Source organism: Ranitomeya imitator, chromosome 6 (genome assembly GCF_032444005.1).
Source record: "Ranitomeya imitator isolate aRanImi1 chromosome 6, aRanImi1.pri, whole genome shotgun sequence".
Taxonomy (NCBI): Eukaryota; Metazoa; Chordata; class Amphibia; order Anura; family Dendrobatidae; genus Ranitomeya; species Ranitomeya imitator.
The window spans coordinates 308,537,278-308,561,758 of NC_091287.1; positions in this window are offsets into that span (position 1 = coordinate 308,537,278).

Genomic DNA, 24,481 nt, shown 5'->3' on the forward strand with positions numbered 1-24,481 from the left:
ACCCATGACAAAAACACTGCCGGGAACCAGCTGGCGGTGCTGGAATCCGGATGCGTCGCCCCAGTGGGCAAGAGCCAATGGCACCAAGGACCAGCTGACGGTGCTGGAACCCGGTTACTAAGCTGTAGGTGCCCGCGCTTAAAAGCACTACCAAGGACCGCCTGGCGTTGGCGGAACTCGGATACCCAGGAGGAGGCACCTAAGCCAAAGGCTCTGCCCGGAACCAGCTGACGGTGCTGGAACCAGGTGGTGGACCAGAAGGTCCACAGGAGAGGAGAGAACAGCTAAGCCGCGAGGCAGCCGCAGTTACCAAACCCCAACAGTCCTACAGGGGGAGCTTGGCCTACTGGCACTACAGAACCAGCCTTGACTACCAATTCACGCAGCCAACATAGAAAGTTCCTAAACTGGAGGCACCCTGGAGTTGGCTAACCCGACAGCAACACGACGGGGCAAGCATAGGCGTCTCAGTGAGCTTGCCACTACCCTGAAACAGCTGATGGTGCTGGAACCAGGCTGGGCACGAGGGAGTACCCGTGACAAAAACACTTCCGGGAATCAGCTGGCGGTGCTGGAACCCGGATGCGTTGCCCCAGTGTGCAAGAGCCAATGGCACGACCGAGCACCAGCTGAAGGTGCTGGAACCCGGTTACTAAGCTGTAGGTGCCCGCGCTTAAAAGCACTACCAAGGACCGCCTGACGTTGGCGGAACTCGGATACCCAGGAGGAGGAACCTAAGCCAAAGGCTCGGCCCGGAACCAGCTGACGGTGCTGAAACCAGGTGGTGGACCACAAGGTCCATAGGAGAGGAGAGAACAGCTAGGCCGTGAGGCAGCCGCAGTTACCGAACCCCAACAGTCCTACAGGGGGAGCTTGGCCTACTGGCACTACAGAACCAGCCTTGACTACCAATTCACGCAGCCCACATAGGAAGCTCCTAAACTGGAGTCACCCTGGAGTTGGCTAACCCGACCGCCACACGACAGGGCAAGCATAGGCGTCTCAGTGAGCTTGCCCCTACCCTGAAACAGCTGACGGTGCTGGAACCAGGCTGGGCACGAGGGAGTACCCGTGACAAAAACACTGCCGGGAACCAGCTGGCGGTGCTGGAACCCGGATGCGTCACCCCAGTGTGCAAGAGCCAATGGCACGACCGAGGACCAGCTGACGGTGCTGGAACCCAGTTACTAAGCTGTAGGTGCCCGCGCTTAAAAGCACTACCAAGGACCGCCTGACGTTGGCGGAACTCGGATACCCAGGAGGAGGCACCTAAGCCAAAGGCTCGGCCCGGAACCAGCTGACGGTGCTGGAACCAGGTGGTGGACCACAAGGTCCACAGGAGAGGGGAGAACAGCTTGGCCGCGAGGCAGCCGCAGTTACCGAACCCCAACAGTCCTACAGCGGGAGCTTGGCCTACTGGCACTACAGAACCAGCCTTGACTACCAATTCACGCAGCCCACATAGGAAGCTCCTAAACTGGAGGCACCCTGGAGTTGGCTAACCCGACCGCAACACGACGGGGCAAGCATAGGCGTCTCAGTGAGCTTGACACTACCCGGAAACAGCTGACGGTGCTGGAACCAGGCTGGGCACGAGGGAGTACCCGTGACAAAAACACTGCCGAGAACCAGCTGGCGGTGTTGGAACCCGGATGCGTCGCCACAGTGTGCAAGAGCCAATGGCACCGAGGACCAGCTGACGGTGCTGGAGCCCGGTTACTAAGCTGTAGGTGCCCGCACTTAAAAGCGCTACCAAGGACCGCCTGACGTTGGCGGAACTCGGATACCCAGGAGGAGGCACCTAAGCCAAAGGCTCGGCCTGGAACCAGCTGACGGTGCTGGAACCAGGTGGTGGACCACAAGGTCCACAGGAGAGGGGAGAACAGCTTGGCCGCGAGGCAGCCGCAGTTACCAAACTCCAACAGTCCTACAGGGGGAGCTTGGCCTACTGGCACTACAGAACCAGCCTTGACTACCAATTCACGCAGCCCACATAGGAAGCTCCTAAACTGGAGGCACCCTGGAGTTGGCTAACTCGACCGCAACACGACGGGGCAAGCATAGGTGTCTCAGTGAGTTTGACAGTACCCAGAAACAGCTGACGGTGCTGGAACCAGGCTGGGCACGAGGGAGTACCCGTGACAAAAACACTGCCGGGAACCAGCTGGCGGTGCTGGAACCCGGATGCGTTGCCCCAATGTGCAAGAGCCAATGGCATGACCGAGGACCAGCTGACGGTGCTGGAACCCGGTTACTAAGCTGTAGGTGCCTGCGCTTAAAAGCACTACCAAGGACCGCCTGGCGTTGGCGGAACTCGGATACCCAGGAGGAGGCACCTAAGCCAAAGGCTCTGCCCGGAACCAGCTGACGGTGCTGGAACCAGGTGGTGGACCACAAGGTCCACAGGAGAGGAGAGAACAGCTAGCCCGTGAGGCAGCCGCAGTTACCGAACCCCAACAGTCCTACAGGGGGAGCTTGGCCTACTGGCACTACAGAACCAGCCTTGACTACCAATTCACGCAGCCCACATAGGAAGCTCCTAAACTGGAGGCACCCTGGAGTTGGCTAACCCGACAGCAACACGACGGGGCAAGCATAGGCGTCTCAGTGAGCTTGCCACTACCCTGAAACAGCTGACGGTGCTGGAACCAGGCTGGGCACGAGGGAGTACCCGTGACAAAAACACTGCCGGAACCAGCTGGCGGTGCTGGAACCCGGATGCGTCGCCCCAGTGTGCAAGAGCCAATGGCACGACCGAGGACCAGCTGACGGTGCTGGAACCCGGTTACTAAGCTGTAGGTGCCCGCGCTTAAAAGCACTACCAAGTACCGCCTGACGTTGGCGGAACTCGGATACCCAGGAGGAGGCACCTAAGCCAAAGGCTCGGCCCGGAACCAGCTGACGGTGCTGGAACCAGGTGGTGGACCACAAGGTCCACAGGAGAGGGGAGAACAGCTTGGCCGCGAGGCAGCCGCAGTTACCGAACCCCAACAGTCCTACAGGGGGAGCTTGGCCTACTGGCACTACAGAACCAGCCTTGAATACCAATTCACGCAGCCCACATAGGAAGCTCCTAAACTGGAGGCACCCTGGAGTTGGCTAACCCGACCGCAACACGACGGGGCAAGCATAGGCGTCTCAGTGAGCTTGACACTACCCGGAAACAGCTGACGGTGCTGGAACCAGGCTGGGCACGAGGGAGTACCCGTGACAAAAACACAGCCGGGAACCAGCTGGCGGTGCTGGAACCCGGATGCGTCGCCCCAGTGTGCAAGAGCCAATGGCACGACCGAGGACCAGCTGACGGTGCTGGAACCCAGTTACTAAGCTGTAGGTGCCCGCGCTTAAAAGCACTACCAAGGACCACCTGACGTTGGCGGAACTCGGATACCCAGGAGGAGGCACCAAAGCCAAAGGCTCGGCCCGGAACCAGCTGACGGTGCTGGAACCAGGTGGTGGACCACAAGGTCCACAGGAGAGGGGAGAACAGCTTGGCCGCGAGGCAGCCGCAGTTACCGAACCCCAACAGTCCTACAGCGGGAGCTTGGCCTACTGGCACTACAGAACCAGCCTTGACTACCAATTCACGCAGCCCACATAGGAAGCTCCTAAACTGGAGGCACCCTGGAGTTGGCTAACCCGACCGCAACACGACGGGGCAAGCATAGGCGTCTCAGTGAGCTTGACACTACCCGGAAACAGCTGACGGTGCTGGAACCAGGCTGGGCATGAGGGAGTACCCGTGACAAAAACACTGCCGAGAACCAGCTGCCGGTGTTGGAACCCGGATGCGTCGCCACAGTGTGCAAGAGCCAATGGCACCGAGGACCAGCTGACGGTGCTGGAACCCGGTTACTAAGCTGTAGGTGCCCGCACTTAAAAGCGCTACCAAGGACCGCCTGACGTTGGCGGAACTCGGATACCCAGGAGGAGGCACCTAAGCCAAAGGCTCGGCCTGGAACCAGCTGACGGTGCTGGAACCAGGTGGTGGACCACAAGGTCCACAGGAGAGGGGAGAACAGCTTGGCCGCGAGGCAGCCGCAGTTACCAAACCCCAACAGTCCTACAGGGGGAGCTTGGCCTACTGGCACTACAGAACCAGCCTTGACTTCCAATTCACGCAGCCCACATAGGAAGCTCCTAAACTGGAGGCACCCTGGAGTTGGCTAACTCGACCGCAACACGACGGGGCAAGCATAGGTGTCTCAGTGAGTTTGACAGTACCCAGAAACAGCTGACGGTGCTGGAACCAGGCTGGGCACGAGGGAGTACCCGTGACAAAAACACTGCCGGGAACCAGCTGGCGGTGCTGGAACCCGGATGCGTTGCCCCAATGTGCAAGAGCCAATGGCACGACCGAGGACCAGCTGACGGTGCTGGAACCCGGTTACTAAGCTGTAGGTGCCTGCGCTTAAAAGCACTACCAAGGACCGCCTGGCGTTGGCGGAACTCGGATACCCAGGAGGAGGCACCTAAGCCAAAGGCTCTGCCCGGAACCAGCTGACGGTGCTGGAACCAGTTGGTGGACCACAAGGTCCACAGGAGAGGAGAGAACAGCTAGCCCGTGAGGCAGCCGCAGTTACCGAACCCCAACAGTCCTACAGGGGGAGCTTGGCCTACTGGCACTACAGAACCAGCCTTGACTACCAATTCACGCAGCCCACATAGGAAGCTCCTAAACTGGAGGCACCCTGGAGTTGGCTAACCCGACAGCAACACGACGGGGCAAGCATAGGCGTCTCAGTGAGCTTGCCACTACCCTGAAACAGCTGACGGTGCTGGAACCAGGCTGGGCACGAGGGAGTACCCGTGACAAAAACACTGCCGGAACCAGCTGGCGGTGCTGGAACCCGGATGCGTCGCCCCAGTGTGCAAGAGCCAATGGCACGACCGAGGACCAGCTGACGGTGCTGGAACCCGGTTACTAAGCTGTAGGTACCCGCGCTTAAAAGCACTACCAAGGACCGCCTGACGTTGGCGGAACTCGGATACCCAGGAGGAGGCACCAAAGCCAAAGGCTCGGCCCGGAACCAGCTGACAGTGCTGGAACCAGGTGGTGGACCACAAGGTCCACAGGAGAGGGGAGAACAGCTTGGCCGCGAGGCAGCCGCAGTTACCGAACCCCAACAGTCCTACAGGGGGAGCTTGGCCTACTGGCACTACAGAACCAGCCTTGACTACCAATTCACGCAGTCCACATAGGAAGCTCCTAAACTGGAGGCACCCTGGAGTTGGCTAACCCGACCGCAACACGACGGGGCAAGCATAGGCATCTCAGTGAGCTTGACACTACCCGGAAACAGCTGACGGTGCTGGAACCAGGCTGGGCACGAGGGAGTACCCGTGACAAAAACACTGCCGACAACCAGCTGGCGGTGCTGGAACCCGGATGCGTCGCCCCAGTGTGCAAGAGCCAATGGCACCGAGGACCAGCTAACGGTGCTGGAACCCGGTTACTAAGCTGTAGGTGCCCGCGCTTAAAAGCACTACCAAGGATCGCCTGGCGTTGGCGGAACTCGGATACCCAGGAGGAGGCACCTAAGCCAAAGGCTCTGCCTGGAACCAGCTGACGGTGCTGGAACCAGGTGGTGGACCAGAAGGTCCACAGGAGAGGAGAGAACAGCTTGGCCGCGAGGCAGCCGCAGTTACTGAACCCCAACAGTCCTACAGCGGGAGCTTGGCCTACTGGCACTACAGAACCAGCCTTGACTACCAATTCACGCAGCCCACATAGGAAGCTCCTAAACTGGAGGCACCATGGAGATGGGTAACCCGGCCGCAACACGGCGGGACAACGTATAGGCGTGTAAGTGACATTGACACTACCCGGAACCGGCTGACGGTGCTGGAACAAGGCTGGGCAGGAGGGAGTACCCGTGACAAAGACACTGCCGAGAACCAGCTGACGTTGCTGGAACCCGGATGCGTTGCTTATTAAAGATTGACTTCCTAGTGCCCCAACTAGCAGTGTTGGAGCAAAGGGTAAGCAGGGGGAGCAGAGTGTAGGCCGAAGCCTGCACTGGAGGCAGCTTTGTGTCTGCGTTGCGTTTGCAGGACACGTTGCCGGCTACACAGCGGGGGAACAGCTGGCGTTGCTGAACCCCACTGACACATTGGCTGGTGTTTCTCTCTGTGCAGCTAGCACGTCCGGGCAGAAACTGGCGGTGTTAGAGCCCAGGGTCAGCAGGAGGAGGAGAGGAGCAGAGTGTAGGCCGAAGCCTAATTGAACCAATTTCAAAGGTAACCTTTAACCCACCCTCAGGTGTTAAAATGTAGAAGAGCCACACCTTGTGCAGCAGTACAGCTCCACAAGTGATAGGTTGCTCTTTAAATTTTGCTCACTGCACACGCAGAATTAAAGACGTACACAATTTTGCCCATTGTACAGTAGAACTGTATTGGAGGCGTGACTTGTCTTTTTAAGGAGACGCGGCACAGGTGTCCAAAAATAAGGCCTTGGTGCTGGGCGCAGCCTCCTGAGCGTTGTTATTTGCTGTACAGGAGTCTGCGCTATTGTGATCCCTTGGCCATGCGCTGTGAGCGCTGCCTGTCTTATGACCTCATTTCATGTTAGCCGGTGCGGTTACCAATGGCCATGAATACCAGACCGGCAGTGTCTTTGAATAAAGTCACACTGTGGAGCTGGGATTTGTGACCTTGCGCAGTAAATATGTTCGCCGCTCACACATGTCCTTACACCTGCTTCAGACTGGGCGGTTTCACCTGATCCCTTATCGCCAGCCACGGCCATGAGGCCGCACAGTCTGAAGAAGGCGGAAGGAGATGAGTTAAGACAGGCGAACATATGCACTGCACATGCCCATCAATCACACCCTCGCAGTCAAAATAGATCAGACAACGAGGGCAAATGTGTTGGGCAGGGCGTACGCACAGGCACAGGCAGCCAACCAATGATGTCAGAAGACGGGCAGCGCTACCAAGGGGGGTGCTGCGTTGCATTAAAAAGGAAAGTCACACCTCAGGGACATTGTAATGGTCTCTAATGAGACACATTTTGTACGTGTTGAGTTCCTCGTGGGCAAGGAGAAAAAGTCAGCCACCTTGTACAAATGCAGCAGTACTGCTGTACAAGGTGGCTGTTATACATTGAAACGCCTGGGGGGGTGGGGGCAGCTTCCCTTTAATTTCAGTTCAGGTGCCTGCATGGCGTTTGCAGGACACGTTGCCAGCTACACAGCAGGGGAACAGCTGGCGGTGCTGAACCCCACTAACATATTGGCTGGTGTTTTTCTCTGTGCAGCTAGCACGTCCAGGCAGAAACTGGCTGTGTTAGAGCCCAGGGTCAGCAGGAGGAGGAGAGGAGCAGAGTGTAGGCCGAGGCCTGCACTGGTGGCAGCTTTTGGTCTGTTGTGCCAGCGTGGCTTGTGCTGGATACAATACTGGCTACACAGCAGTTGAACAGCTGGCGGTGCTGAACCCCACTAACACTTTTGCTGGTGTTCTTCTCTGTGCAGCTAGCACGTCCGGGCAGAAACTGGCGGTGTTTGAGCCCAGGGTCAGCAGGAGGAGGAGAGTGTTGTGATAGGCAATTCAGTATCACAACGGACATAGCGGTCAGAGCACATACAGTGATCTGACAATAACCCAAAATAATAGAACGAGCTCTGAGACGTGGGAACTCTGCAGACCGCAATCCCTAATCCTCTCCAAACAACACTAGAGGCAGCCGTGGATTGCGCCTAACTCTGCCTATGCAACTCGGCACAGCCTGAGAAACTAACTAGCCTGAAGATAGAAAATAAGCCTACCTTGCCTCAGAGAAATACCCCAAAGGAAAAGGCAGCCCCCCACATATAATGACTGTGAGTAAGATGAAAAGACAAACGTAGGGATGAAATAGATTCAGCAAAGTGAGGCCCGACTTTCTTAACAGAGCAAGGATAGGAAAGATAACTTTGCGGTCTACACAAAACCCTAAAGAAAACCACGCAAAGGGGGCAAAAAGACCCTCCGTACCGAACTAACGGCACGGAGGTACACCCTTTGCGTCCCAGAGCTTCCAGCAAAACAATTAGACAAGCTGGACAGAAAAAATAGCAAACAAATAGCAAAGAAGCACTTAGCTATGCAGAGCAGCAGGCCACAGGAATGATCCAGGGAAAAACAAGTCCAACACTGGAACATTGACAGGAAGCCAGGATCAAAGCATTAGGTGGAGTTAAGTAGAGAAGCACCTAACGACCTCACCAGATCACCTGAGGGAGGAAACTCAGAAGCCGCAGTACCACTTTCCTCCACAAACGGAAGCTCCCAGAGAGAATCAGCCGAAGTACCACTTGTGACCACAGGAGGGAGCTCTGCCACAGAATTCACAACAGTAGCCCCCCCTTGAGGAGGGGTCACCGAACCCTCACCTGAGCCCCCAGGCCGACCAGGATGAGCCACATGAAAGGCACGAACAAGATCGGGAGCATGGACATCAGAGGCAAAAACCCAGGAATTATCTTCCTGAGCATAACCCTTCCATTTAACCAGATACTGGAGTTTCCGTCTTGAAACACGAGAATCCAAAATCTTCTCCACAATATACTCCAACTCCCCCTCCACCAAAACCGGGGCAGGAGGGTCAACAGATGGAACCATAGGTGCCACGTATCTCCGCAACAATGACCTATGGAATACGTTATGTATGGAAAAAGAATCTGGAAGGGTCAGACGAAAAGACACAGGATTAAGAACCTCAGAAATCCTATACGGACCAATGAAACGAGGTTTAAACTTAGGAGAGGACACCTTCATAGGAATATGACGAGAAGATAACCAAACCAGATCCCCAACACGAAGTCGGGGACCCACACGGTGTCTGCGATTAGCGAAACGTTGAGCCTTCTCCTGGGACAAGGTCAAATTGTCCACTACATGAGTCCAAATCTGCTGCAACCTGTCCACCACAGTGTCCACACCAGGACAGTCCGAAGACTCAACCTGTCCTGAAGAGAAACGAGGATGGAACCCAGAATTGCAGAAAAATGGCGAAACCAAGGTAGCCGAGCTGGCCCGATTATTAAGGGCGAACTCAGCCAAAGGCAAAAAGGACACCCAGTCATCCTGATCGGCAGAAACAAAGCATCTCAGATATGTTTCCAAGGTCTGATTGGTTCGTTCGGTCTGGCCGTTAGTCTGAGGATGGAAAGCCGAGGAAAAAGACAAGTCCATGCCCATCCTACCACAAAAGGCTCGCCAAAACCTCGAAACAAACTGGGAACCTCTGTCAGAGACGATATTCTCTGGAATGCCATGTAAACGAACCACATGCTGGAAGAACAATGGCACCAAATCAGAGGAGGAAGGCAATTTAGACAAGGGTACCAGATGGACCATCTTAGAAAAGCGATCACAGACCACCCAAATGACTGACATCTTTTGAGAAACGGGAAGATCTGAAATAAAATCCATAGAGATATGTGTCCAAGGCCTCTTCGGGACCGGCAAGGGCAAAAGCAACCCACTGGCACGAGAACAGCAGGGCTTAGCCCGAGCACAAATCCCACAGGACTGCATAAAAGTACGCACATCCCGCGACAGAGATGGCCACCAAAAGGATCTAGCCACTAACTCTCTAGTACCAAAGATTCCAGGATGACCAGCCAACACCGAACAATGAACCTCAGAGATAACTTTATTCGTCCACCTATCAGGGACAAACAGTTTCTCCGCAGGACAACGATCAGGTTTATTAGCCTGAAATTTTTGCAGCACCCGCCGCAAATCAGGGGAGATGGCAGACACAATTACTCCTTCCTTGAGGATACCCGCCGGCTCAGACAAACCCGGAGAGTTGGGCACAAAACTCCTAGACAGAGCATACGCCTTCACATTTTTAGAGCCCGGAAGGTACGAAATCACAAAGTCAAAACGGGCAAAAAACAGCGACCAACGAGCCTGTCTAGGATTCAACCGCTTAGCAGACTCGAGATAAGTCAAGTTCTTATGATCAGTCAATACCACCACGCGATGCTTAGCTCCTTCAAGCCAATGACGCCACTCCTCGAATGCCCACTTCATGGCCAGCAACTCTCGGTTGCCCACATCATAATTTCGCTCAGCAGGCGAAAACTTCCTGGAAAAAAAAGCGCATGGTTTCATCACTGAGCAATCAGAACCTCTCTGCGACAAAACAGCCCCTGCTCCAATCTCAGAAGCATCAACCTCGACCTGGAACGGAAGAGAAACATCTGGTTGACACAACACAGGGGCAGAAGAAAAACGACGCTTCAACTCCTGAAAAGCCTCCACAGTAGCAGAAGACCAATTGACCACATCAGCACCCTTCTTGGTCAAATCGGTCAATGGTTTGGCAATACTAGAAAAATTGCAGATGAAGCGACGATAAAAATTAGCAAAGCCCAGGAACTTTTGCAGACTTTTCAGAGATGTCGGCTGAGTCCAATCATGGATGGCTTGGACCTTAACAGGATCCATCTCGATAGCACAAGGGGAAAAGATGAACCCCAAAAATGAAACCTTCTGCACACCAAAGAGACACTTTGATCCCTTCACAAACAAAGAATTAGCACGCAGGACCTGAAAAACCGTTCTGACCTGCTTCACATGAGACTCCCAATCATCTGAGAAGATCAAAATGTCATCCAAGTACACAATCAGGAATTTATCCAGGTACTCTCGGAAGATGTCATGCATAAAGGACTGAAACACTGATGGAGCATTGGCAAGTCCGAATGGCATCACTAGATACTCAAAATGACCCTCGGGCGTATTAAATGCAGTTTTCCATTCATCGCCTCGCCTGATTCGCACCAGATTATACGCACCACGAAGATCTATCTTGGTGAACCAACTAGCCCCCTTAATCCGAGCAAACAAATCAGATAACAATGGCAAGGGGTACTGAAATTTAACCGTGATCTTATTAAGAAGGCGGTAATCTATACAAGGTCTCAGCTAACCATCCTTCTTGGCTACAAAAAAGAACCCTGCTCCTAATGGCGACGATGACGGGCGAATATGCCCCTTCTCCAGGGATTCCTTCACATAACTGCGCATAGCGGTGTGCTCAGGCACGGATAAATTAAACAGTCGACCTTTTGGGAATTTACTACCAGGAATCAAATTGATAGCACAATCACAATCCCTATGCGGAGGTAGGGTATCGGACTTGGGCTCATCAAATACATCCCGGTAATCAGACAAGAACTCTGGAACCTCAGAAGGGGTGTATGACGAAATTGACAGAAATGGAACATCACCATGTACCCCCTGACAACCCCAGCTGGACACCGACATGGATTTCCAATCCAATACTGGATTATGGGCTTGTAGCCATGGCAACCCCAACACGACCACATCATGCAGATTATGCAACACCAGAAAGCGAATAACCTCCTGATGTGCAGGAGCCATGCACATGGTCAGATGGGTCCAGTATTGAGGCTTATTCTTGGCCAAAGGCGTAGCATCAATTCCTCTCAATGGAATAGGACACTGCAAGGACTCCAAGAAAAACTCACAACGCTTAGCATATTCCAAGTCCATCAAATTCAGGGCAGCGCCTGAATCCACAAACGCCATGACAGAATACGATGACAAAGAGCAGATCAAGGTAACGGACAGAAGAAATTTTGACTGTACTGTACCAATGGTGGCAGACCTAGCGAACCGCTTAGTGCGCTTAGGACAATCAGAGATAGCATGAGTGGAATCACCACAGTAGAAACACAGCCCATTCAGACGTCTGTGTTCTTGCCGTTCAACTCTAGTCAAAGTCCTATCGCACTGCATAGGCTCAGGTTTAAGCTCAGGTAATACCGCCAAATGGTGCACAGATTTACGCTCACGCAAGCGTCGACCGATCTGAATGGCCAAAGACATAGACTCATTCAAACCAGCAGGCATAGGAAATCCCACCATGACATCCTTAAGGGCTTCAGAGAGACCCTTTCTGAATATAGCTGCCAGCGCAGATTCATTCCATTGAGTGAGCACGGACCACTTTCTAAATTTCTGACAATATACCTCTATCTCATCCTGAGCCTGACAAAGAGCCAGCAAATTTTTTTCTGCCTGATCCACTGAATTAGGCTCATCGTACAGCAATCCAAGCGCCAGGAAAAACGCATCGATATTACTTAATGCAGGATCTCCTGACGCAAGAGAAAATGCCCAGTCCTGAGGGTCGCCACGCAAAAAAGAAATGACGATCCTAACCTGTTGAACTGGGTCACCAGAGGAGCGAGGTTTCAAAGCCAGAAATAGTTTACAATTATTTTTGAAACTCAGAAATTTAGTTCTATCTCCAAAAAACAAATCTGGAATAGGAATTCTCGGTTCTAACAAAGAATTCTGAACCACAAAATCTTGAATATTTTGACCTCTTGCCGTGAGCTGATCCACACATGAAGACAGACCTTTAATGTCCATTGCTACACCTGTGTCCTGAACCACCCAAATGTCTAGGGGAAAAAAAAGGCAAAACACATTGCAAAGAAAAAAAAATGGTCTCAGAACTTCTTTTTTCCCTCTATTGAGAATCATTAGCACTTTTGGCTTCCTGTACTGTTGTGATAGGCAATTCAGTATCACAATGGACATAGCGGTCAGAGCACATACAGTGATCTGACAATAACCCAAAATAATAGAACGAGCTCTGAGACGTGGGAACTCTGCAGACCGCAATCCCTAATCCTCTCCAAACAACACTAGAGGCAGCCGTGGATTGCGCCTAACTCTGCCTATGCAACTCGGCACAGCCTGAGAAACTAACTAGCCTGAAGATAGAAAATAAGCCTACCTTGCCTCAGAGAAATACCCCAAAGGAAAAGGTAGCCCCCCACATATAATGACTGTGAGTAAGATGAAAAGACAAACGTAGGGATGAAATAGATTCAGCAAAGTGAGGCCCGACTTTCTTAACAGAGCGAGTATAGGAAAGATAACTTTGCGGTCTACACAAAACCCTAAAGAAAACCACGCAAAGGGGGCAAAAAGACCCTCCGTACCGAACTAACGGCACGGAGGTACACCCTTTGCGTCCCAGAGCTTCAAGCAAAACAATTAGACAAGCTGGACAGAAAAAATAGCAAACAAATAGCAAAGAAGCACTTAGCTATGCAGAGCAGCATGCCACAGGAATGATCCAGGGAAAAACAAGTCCAACACTGGAATATTGACAGGAAGCCAGGATCAAAGCATTAGGTGGAGTTAAGTAGAGAAGCACCTAACGACCTCACCAGATCACCTGAGGGATGAAACTCAGAAGCCGCAGTACCACTTTCCTCCACAAACGGAAGCTCCCAGAGAGAATCAGCCGAAGTACCACTTGTGACCACAGGAGGGAGCTCTGCCACAGAATTCACAACAGGAGAGGAGCAGAGTGTAGGCCGAAGCCTAATTGAACCAATTTCAAAGGTATCCTTTAACCCACCCTCAGGTGTTACAATGTAGAAGAGCCACACCTTGTGCAGCAGTACTGCTCCACAAGTGATAGGTTGCTCTTTAAATTTTGCTCATTGCACACTTAGAATGAAAGACGTACACAATTTTGCCCATTGTACAGTAGAACTGTATTGGAGGCGTGACTTGTCTTTTTAAGGAGACGCGGCACAGGTGTCCCAAAAAAACGCCTTGGTGCTGGGCGCAGCCTCCTGAGCGTTGTTATTTGCTGTACAGGAGTCTGTGCTCTTGTTATCCCTTGGCCATGCGCTGTGAGCGCAGCCTATCTTATGACCTCATTTCATGTTGGCCGGTGCGGTTAGCGATGGCCATGAATCCCAGACCCACAGTGTCTTTTCAATAATTCACACTGCGGGCCTGGGATTCATGGCCTTGTGCAGTAAATATGTTCGCCGCTCACAAATGTCCTTACACCTGCTTCAGACTGGGCGGCCTCAGCTGATCCCTTATCGCATGCCGCGGCCATGAGGCCGCACAGTCTGAAGAAGGCGGAAGGAGAGGAGTGAAGACAGGCGAACATATGCACTGCATATGGCCATCAATCACACCCTCGCATTCAAAATATATGAGACGAGGGTGGTTGTGTCGGGCAGGGCGGACGCACAGGCACAAGCAGCCAACCAATGATGTCAGAAGACGGGCAGCGCTACCAAGGGGTGTGCTGCATGTCATTGAAAAGGAAAGTCACACCTCAGGGACATTGTAATGGTCTGTAATGAGACACATTTTGTACGTGTTAAATTCGACGTGGGCAAGGAGAAAAAGTCAGCCACCTTGTACAAATGCAGCAGTACTGCTGTACAAGGTGGCTGTTATACATAGAAACACCTGGGGGTGGGGGTCAGGGTCCCTTTAATTTCAGTTCAGGTGCCTGCATGGCGTTTGCAGGCCATGTTGCCGGCTACACAGCAGGGGAACAGCTGGCGGTGCTGAACCCCACTAACACATTGGCTGGTGTTTTTCTCTGTGCAGCTAGCATGTCCGGGCAAAAACTGGCGGTGTTTGAGCCCAGGGTCGGCAGGAGGAGGAGAGGAGCAGAGTGTAGGCCTAAGCCTGCACTGGTGGCAGCTTTTGGTCGGTTGTGCCAGCGTGGCTTGTGCTGGACACGGTGCCGACTACACAGCAGGGGAACAGCTGGCGGTGCTGAACCCCACTAACACATTGGCTGGTGTTTTTCTTTGAGCAGCTAGCACTTCCGGGCAAAAACTAGCGGTTTTTGAGCCCAGGGTCAGCAGGAGGAGGAGAGGAGCAGAGTGTAGGCCGAAGCCTGCACTGGTGGCAGCTTTTGGTCAGTTGTGCCAGCGTGGCTTGTGCTGGACACGATGCCGGCTACACAGCAGGGGAATAGCTGGCGGTGCTGAACCCCACTAACACATTGGCTGGTGTTTTTCTCTGTGCAGCTAGCACTTCCGGGCAAAAACTAGCGGTGTTAGAGCCCAGGGGCAGCAGGAGGATGAGAGGAGCAGAGTGTAGGCCGAAGCCTAGTTGAACCAATTTCAAAGGTAACCTTTAACCCCCCCTCAGGTGTTACAAAGTACAAGAGCCACACCTTGTGCAGCATTAATGCTGCACAAGTAAAAGGTTGCTCTATTAATTTTGCTCCTTGCACATGCTGAATAAAACACATACACTATTTAGCCCATTATACTGTCAAACAGTAGTGGAGGCGTGACTTGTCTTTTTAAGGAGACGCAGCACAGGTGTCAAAATTTACACCTAGGTGCTGGGCGCAGATTCCTGAGCATTGTTATTTGCAGTACAGGAGTCTGCGCTCTTGTGTTATCCCTTGGCAATACCCTGTTCGCGCAGCCCGTCTTATGACCTCATTTCATGTTGGCTGGTGCGGTTAACGATGGCCATGAATCCCAGACCCACAGTGCCTTTTCATAAAGTCACACTGCGGTGCTGTGATTCGTGGCCTTGAGCACTCAATATTTTCGCCGCTCACACACGTCCTTACACCTGCTTCAGACTGGGCGGCCTCAGCTGATCCCTTCTCGCATGCCACGGCCATGAGGCTGCACAGTCTGAAGAAGGCGGAAGGAGATGAGTGACGACAGGCGAAGATATGCACTGCTCGTGCCCATAAACCACACCCTCGCTGGCAAAATAAATAAGACACCGAGGGGCGTTGTTTCTAGCAGGGCGGACGCACAGGCGCAGCCAGCTAACCAATGATGTCAAAAGACGGGAAGCGCTACCAAGGGGGGTGCTGCGTATCATTAGAAAGGAAATTCACACCTCAGGGAGAGTGGAATGGTCTCAATGAGACACATTTTGTACGTGTTGAGTTCCACGTGGGCAAGTAAAAAAAGTCAGCCACCTTGTACAAATGCAGCATTACTGCTGTACAAGGTGGCTGTTATACATAGAAACACCTGGGGGTGGGGGGCAGGCTCCCTTCAATTTCAGTTCATGTGCCTGCGTGGCGTTTGCAGGTCACGTTGCCGGCTACACAGCAGGGGAACAGCTGGCGGTGCTGAACCCCACTAACACATTGGCTGGTGATTTTCTCTGTGCAGCTAGCATGTCCGGGCAAAAACTGGTGGTGTTTGAGCCCAGGGTCCGCAGGAGGAGGAGAGGAGCAGAGTGTAGGCCGAAGCCTGCACTGGTGGCAGCTTTTGGTCAGTTGTGCCAGCGTGGCTTGTGCTGGACACGGTGCCGACTACACAGCAGGGGAACAGCTGGCGGTGCTGAACCCCACCGACACATTGACTGGTGTTTTTCTCTGTGCAGCTAGCACGTCCGGGCAAAAACTGGCGGTGTTAGAGCCCAGGGTCAGCAGGAGGAGGAGAGGAGCAAAGTGTAGGCCGAAGCCTGCACTGGTGGCAGCTTTTGGTCAGTTGTGCCAGCGTGGCTTGTGCTGGACACGGTGCCGACTACACAGCAGGGGAACTGCTGGCGGTGCTGAACCCCACTAACACATTGGCTGGTGTTTTTCTCTGTGCATCTAGCACTTCCGGGCAAAAACTAGCGGTTTTTGAGCCCAGGGTCAGCAGGAGGAGGAGAGGAGCAGAGTGTAGGCCGAAGCCTGCACTGGTGGCAGCTTTTGGTCAGTTGTGCCAGCTTGGCTTGTGCTGGACACGATGCCGGCTACACAGCAGGGGAATAGCTGGTGGTGCTGAACCCCACTAACACATTGGCTGGTGTTTTTCTCTGTGGAGCTAGCACTTCCGGGCAAAAACTAGCGGTGTTAGAGCCCAGGGGCAGCAGGAGGAGGAGAGGAGCAGAGTGTAGGCCGAAGCCTAGTTGAACCAATTTCAAAGGTAACCTTTAACCCCCCCCCTCAGGTGTTACAAAGTACAAGAGCCACACCTTGTGCAGCATTAATGCTGCACAAGTAAAAGGTTGCTCTATTAATTTTGCTCCTTGCACACGCTGAATAAAACACGTACACTATTTAGCCCATTATACTGTCAAACAGTAGTGGAGGCGTGACTTGTCTTTTTAAGGAGACGCAGCACAGGTGTCAAAATTTACACCTAGGTGCTGGGCGCAGATTCCTGAGCGTTGTTATTTGCAGTACAGGAGTCTGCGCTCTTGTGTTATCCCTTGGCAATACCCTGTTCGCGCAGCCCGTCTTATGACCTCATTTCATGTTGGCTGGTGCGGTTAACGATGGCCATGAATCCCAGACCCACAGTGCCTTTTCATAAAGTCACACTGCGGTGCTGTGATTCGTGGCCTTGAGCAGTCAATATTTTCGCCGCTCACACACGTCCTTACACCTGCTTCAGACTGGGCGGCCTCAGCTGATCCCTTCTCGCATGCCGCAGCCATGAGGCTGCACAGTCTGAAGAAGGCGGAAGGAGATGAGTGACGACAGGCGAAGATATGCACTGCTCGTGCCCATAAACCACACCCTCGCTGGCAAAATAAATAAGACACCGAGGGGCATTGTTTCTAGCAGGGCGGACGCACAGGCGCAGCCAGCTAACCAATGATGTCAAAAGACGGGAAGCGCTACCAGGGGGGGTGCTGCGTATCATTAGAAAGGAAATTCACACCTCAGGGAGAGTGGAATGGTCTCAATGAGACACATTTTGTACGTGTTGAGTTCCACGTGGGCAAGTAGAAAAAGTCAACCACCTTGTACAAATGCAGCATTACTGCTGTACAAGGTGGCTGTTATACATAGAAACACCTGGGGGTGGGGGGCAGGCTCCCTTCAATTTCAGTTCATGTGCCTGCGTGGCGTTTGCAGGTCACGTTGCCGGCTACACAGCAGGGGAACAGCTGGCGGTGCTGAACCCCACTAACACATTGGCTGGTGTTTTTCTCTGTGCAGCTAGCATGTCCGGGCAAAAACTGGTGGTGTTTGAGCCCAGGGTCAGCAGGAGGAGGAGAGGAGCAGAGTGTAGGCCGAAGCCTGCACTGGTGGCAGCTTTTGGTCAGTTGTGCCAGCGTGGCTTGTGCTGGACACGGTGCCGACTACACAGCAGGGGAACAGCTGGCGGTGCTGAACCCCACTAACACATTGGCTGGTGTTTTTCTCTGTGCAGCTAGCACTTCCGGGCAAAAACTAGCGGTGTTAGAGCCCAGGGGCAGCAGGAGGAGGAGAGGAGCAGAGTGTAGGCCGAAGCCTAGTTGAACCAATTTCAAAGGTAACCTTTAACCCCCCCTCAGGTGTTACAAAGTACAAGAGCCACACCTTGTGCAGCATTAATGCTGCACAAGTCAAAGGTTGCTCTATTTATTTGTCTACTTGCACACGCTGAATGAAAGACGTACACAATTTAGCCCATTATACAGTCAAACTGTAGTGGAGGCGTGATTTGTCTTTTTAAGGAGACGCAGCACAAGTGTCCAAAATAACTCCTTGGTGCATGGGCGCAGCTTCCTGAGCGTTGTTATTTGCTTTACAGGAGTCTGCACTCTTGTTATCCCTTGGCCATGCGCTGTTAGTGCTGCCTGTCTTCTGACCTCATTTCATGTCGGCCGTTGCGGTTAGCGATGGACATGAATCCCAGACCCACAGTGTGTTTTCAAAAATTCACACTGCGTGGCTGGGATTCGTGGCCTTGTGCAGTAAATATGTTTGCCGCTCACACATGTCCTTACACCTGCTTCAGACTGGGCGGCCTCATCTGATCCCTTATCGCATGCCGCGGCCATGAGGCCGCCCAGTCTGAAGAAGGCGGAAGGAGATGAGTGAACACAGGCAAACATATGCACTGCACATGCCCATCAATCACACCCTCGCTGTCCAAAAAATAAGACACCGAGGGGCGTTGTTTCGAGCAGGGCAGACGCACAGGCGCAGCCAGCTAACCATTGATGTCAAAAGACGGGCAGCGCTACCAAGGGTGGTGCTGCGTATCATTAGAAAGGAAAGTCACACCTCAGGGACAGTGGAATGGTCTCAATGAGAAACATTTAGTATGTGTTTAATTAAACGTGGGCAAGGAGAAAAAGTCAGCCACCTTGTACAAATGCAGCAGTACTGCTGTACAAGGTGGCTGTTATACATAGAAACACCTGGGGGGGTGCGGGCAGGTTCCCTTTAATTTCAGTTCAGGTGCCTGCATGGCGTTTGCAGGACACGTTGCCAGCTACACAGCAGGGGAACAGCTGGCGGTGCTGAACCCCACCGACACATTGACTGGTGTTTTTCTCTGTGCAGCTAGCACGTCCGGGCAAAAACTGGCGGTGTTAGAGCCCAGGGTCAGCAGGAGGAGGAGAGGAGCAAAGTGTAGGCCGAAGCCTGCACTGGTGGCAGCTTTTGGTCAGTTGTGCCAGCGTGGCTTGTGCTGGACACGGTGCCGACTACACAGCAGGGGAACAGCTGGCGGTGCTGAACCCCACTAACACATTGGCTGGTGTTTTTCTCTGTGCAGCTAGCACTTCCGGGCAAAAACTAGCGGTTTTTGAGCCCAGGGTCAGCAGGAGGAGGAGAGGAGCAGAGTGTAGGCCGAAGCCTGCACTGGTGGCAGCTTTTGGTCAGTTGTGCCAGCGTGGCTTGTGCTGGACACGATGCCGGCTACACAGCAGGGGAATAGCTGGTGGTGCTGAACCCCACTAACACATTGGCTGGTGTTTTTCTCTGTGGAGCTAGCACTTCCGGGCAAAAACTAGCGGTGTTAGAGCCCAGGGGCAGCAGGAGGAGGAGAGGAGCAGAGTGTAGGCCGAAGCCTAGTTGAACCAATTTCAAAGGTAACCTTTAACCCCCCCCTCAGGTGTTACAAAGTACAAGAGCCACACCTTGTGCAGCATTAATGCTGCACAAGTAAAAGGTTGCTCTATTAATTTTGCTCCTTGCACACACTGAATAAAACACGTACACTATTTAGCCCATTATACTGTCAAACAGTAGTGGAGGCGTGACTTGTCTTTTTAAGGAGACGCAGCACAGGTGTCAAAATTTACACCTAGGTGCTGGGCGCAGATTCCTGAGCGTTGTTATTTGCAGTACAGGAGTCTGCGCTCTTGTGTTATCCCTTGGCAATACCCTGTTAGCGCAGCCCGTCTTATGACCTCATTTCATGTTGGCTGGTGCGGTTAACGATGGCCATGAATCCCAGACCCACTGTGCCTTTTCATAAAGTCACACTGCGGTGCTGTGATTCGTGGCCTTGAGCAGTCAATATTTTCGCCGCTCACACACGTCCTTACACCTGCTTCAGACTGGGCGGCCTCAGCTGATCCCTTCTCGCATGCCGCGGCCATGAGGCTGCACAGTCTGAAGAAGGCGGAAGGAGATGAGTGACGACAGGCGAAGATATGCACTGCTCGTGCCCATAAACCACACCCTCGCTGGCAAAATAAATAAGACACCGAGGGGCGTTGTTTCTAGCAGGGCGGACGCACAGGCGCAGCCAGCTAACCAATGATGTCAAAAGACGGGAAGCGCTACCAAGGGGGGTGCTGCGTATCATTAGAAAGGAAATTCACACCTCAGGGAGAGTGGAATGGTCTCAATGAGACACATTTTGTACGTGTTGAGTTCCACGTGGGCAAGTAGAAAAAGTCAACCACCTTGTACAAATGCAGCATTACTGCTGTACAAGGTGGCTGTTATACATAGAAACACCTGGGGGTGGGGGGCAGGCTCCCTTCAATTTCAGTTCATGTGCCTGCGTGGCGTTTGCAGGTCACGTTGCCGGCTACACAGCAGGGGAACAGCTGGCGGTGCTGAACCCCACTAACACATTGGCTGGTGTTTTTCTCTGTGCAGCTAGCATGTCCGGGCAAAAACTGGTGGTGTTTGAGCCCAGGGTCAGCAGGAGGAGGAGAGGAGCAGAGTGTAGGCCGAAGCCTGCACTGGTGGCAGCTTTTGGTCAGTTGTGCCAGCGTGACTTGTGCTGGACACGGTGCCGACTACACAGCAGGGGAACAGCTGGCGGTGCTGAACCCCACTAACACATTGGCTGGTGTTTTTCTCTGTGCAGCTAGCACTTCCGGGCAAAAACTAGTGGTGTTAGAGCCCAGGGGCAGCAGGAGGAGGCGAGGAGCAGAGTGTAGGCCGAAGCCTAGTTGAACCAATTTCAAAGGTAACCTTTAACCCCCCCTCAGGTGTTACAAAGTACAAGAGCCACACCTTGTGCAGCATTAATGCTGCACAAGTCAAAGGTTGCTCTATTTATTTGTCTACTTGCACACGCTGAATGAAAGACGTACACAATTTAGCCCATTATACAGTCAAACTGTACTGGAGGCGTGATTTGTCTTTTTAAGGAGACGCAGCACAGGTGTCCAAAATAACACCTTGGTGCATGGGCGCAGCTTCCTGAGCGTTGTTATTTGCTTTACAGGAGTCTGCGCTCTTGTTATCCCTTGGCCATGCGCTGTTAGTGCTGCCTGTCTTCTGACCTCATTTCATGTCGGCCGTTGCGGTTAGCGATGGACATGAATCCCAGACCCACAGTGTGTTTTCAAAAATTCACACTGCGTGGCTGGGATTCGTGGCCTTGTGCAGTAAATATGTTTGCCGCTCACACATGTCCTTACACCTGCTTCAGACTGGGCGGCCTCATCTGATCCCTTATCGCATGCCGCGGCCATGAGGCCGCCCAGTCTGAAGAAGGCGGAAGGAGATGAGTGAACACAGGCAAACATATGCACTGCACATGCCCATCAATCACACCCTCGCTGTCCAAAAAATAAGACACCGAGGGGCGTTGTTTCGAGCAGGGCAGACGCACAGGCGCAGCCAGCTAACCATTGATGTCAAAAGACGGGCAGCGCTACCAAGGGTGGTGCTGCGTATCATTAGAAAGGAAAGTCACACCTCAGGGACAGTGGAATGGTCTCAATGAGACACATTTAGTACGTGTTTAATTAAACGTGGGCAAGGAGAAAAAGTCAGCCACCTTGTACAAATGCAGCAGTACTGCTGTACAAGGTGGCTATTATACATAGAAACACCTGGGGGGGGTGGGGGCAGGTTCCCTTTAATTTCAGTTCAGGTGCCTGCATGGCGTTTGCAGGACACGTTGCCAGCTACACAGCAGGGGAACAGCTGGCGGTGCTGAACCCCACCGACACATTGACTGGTGTTTTTCTCTGTGCAGCTAGCACGTCCGGGCAAAAACTGGCGGTGTTAGAGCCCAGGGTCAGCAGGAGGAGGAGAGGAGCAAAGTGTAGGCCGAAGCCTGCACTGGTGGCAGCTTTTGGTCAGTTGTGCCAGCGTGGCTTGTGCTGGACACGGTGCCGACTACACAGCAGGGGAACAGCTGGCGGTGCTGAACCCCACTAACACATTGGCTGGTGTTTTTCTCTGTGCAGCTAGCACTTCCGGGCAAAAACTAGCGGTTTTTGAGCCCAGGGTCAGCAGGAGGAGGAGAGGAGCAGAGTGTAGGCCGAAGCCTGCACTGGTGGCAGCTTTTGGTCAGTTGTGCCAGCGTGGCTTGTGCTGGACACGATGCCGGCTACACAGCAGGGGAATAGCTGGCGGTGCTGAACCCCACTAACACATTGGCTGGTGTTTTTCTCTGTGGAGCTAGCACTTCCAGGCAAAAACTGGCGGTGTTAGAGCCCAGGGGCAGCAGGAGGAGGAGAGGAGCAGAGTGTAGGCCAAAGCCTAGTTGAACCAATTTCAAAGGCAACCTTTAGCCCCCCCCCTCAGGTGTTACAAAGTACAAGAGCCACACCTTGTGCAGCATTAATGCTGCACAAGTAAAAAGGTTGCTCTATTAATTTTGCTCCTTGCACACGCTGAATAAAACACGTACACTATTTAGCCCATTATACTGTCAAACAGTAGTGGAGGCGTGACTTGTTTTTTTAAGGAGACGCAGCACAGGTGTCAAAATTTACACCTAGGTGCTGGGCGCAGATTCCTGAGCGTTGTTATTTGCAGTACAGGAGTCTGCGCTCTTGTGTTATCCCTTGGCAATACCCTGTTAGCGCAGCCCGTCTTATGACCTCATGTCATGTTGGCTGGTGCGGTTAACGATGGCCATGAATCCCAGACCCACAGTGCCTTTTCATAAAGTCACACTGCGGTGCTGTGATTCGTGGCCTTGAGCAGTCAATATTTTCGCCACTCACACACGTCCTTACACCTGCTTCAGACTGGGCGGCCTCAGCTGATCCCTTCTCGCATGCCGCGGCCATGAGGCTGCACAGTCTGAAGAAGGTGGAAGGAGATGAGTGACGACAGGCGAAGATATGCACTGCTCGTGCCCATAAACCACACCCTCGCTGGCAAAATAAATAAGACACCGAGGGGCGTTGTTTCTAGCAGGGCGGACGCACAGGCGCAGCCAGCTAACCAATGATGTCAAAAGACGGGAAGCGCTACCAAGGGGGGTGCTGCGTATCATTAGAAAGGAAATTCACACCTCAGGGAGAGTGGAATGGTCTCAATGAGACACATTTTGTACGTGTTGAGTTCCACGTGGGCAAGTAGAAAAAGTCAACCACCTTGTACAAATGCAGCATTACTGCTGTACAAGGTGGCTGTTATACATAGAAACACCTGGGGGTGGGGGGCAGGCTCCCTTCAATTTCAGTTCATGTGCCTGCGTGGCGTTTGCAGGTCACGTTGCCGACTACACAGCAGGGGAACAGCTGGCGGTGCTGAACCCAACTAACACATTGGCTGGTGTTTTTCTCTGTGCAGCTAGCACTTCCAGGCTACAACTGGCGGTATTATAGCCCAGGGTCAGCAGGAGGAGGAGAGGAGCTGAGTGTAGGCCGAAGCCTGCACTGGTGGCAGCTTTTGGTCAGTTGTGCCAGCGTGGCTTGTGCTGGACACGATGACGGCTACACAGCAGGGGAACAGCTGGCGGTGCTGAACCCCACTGACACAATGGTGGGTGTTTTTCTCTGTGCAGCCAGCACTTCCGGGCCCCAACTGGCGTAGTTAGAGCCCAGGGTCTGCAGGAGGAGCAGAGTTTAGGCCGAAGCCTAATTGAACCAATTTCAAAGGTCACCTTTAACCCCCCCCTCAGGTGTTACAAAGTACAAGAGCCACACCTTGTGCAGCATTAATGCTGCACAAGTAAAAGGTTGCTCTATTAATTTTGCTCCTTGCACACGCTGAATAAAACACGTACACTATTTAGCCCATTATACTGTCAAACAGTAGTGGAGGCGTGACTTGTCTTTTGTGCAAGTAGCCCATGTGTTCCTGTTTCCATGATTCTTCTCTTGTGTCTACAAGACTGGGGAGTTCCACCACTCCTCTTGGGCTAGCTGCACAAAAGCTGTTCTGCCCTGTATGCACACATGGATTTTTCCTCTCTGAACCCTGTTCACACAGGTAATATACAGATGATCAGGTTTTTAAATACATCAGATAGGGATTGCATACATTAGTTAGGACTAGGGTTGAGCGAAACGGGTCGAACATTTTCAAAAGTCGCCGACTTTTGGCTAAGTCGGGGTTTCATGAAACCCGATCCGACCCCTGTGCGTGGTCGGCCATGCGGTACGCGACTTTCGCGCCAAAGTCGCGTTTCAATGACGCGAAAAGCGCCATTTCTCAGCCAATGAAGGTAAACGCAGAGTGTGGGCAGCGTGATGACATAGGTCCTGGTCCCCACCATCTTAGAGAAGGGCATTGCAGTGATTGGCTTGCTGTCTGCGACGTCACAGGGGCTATAAA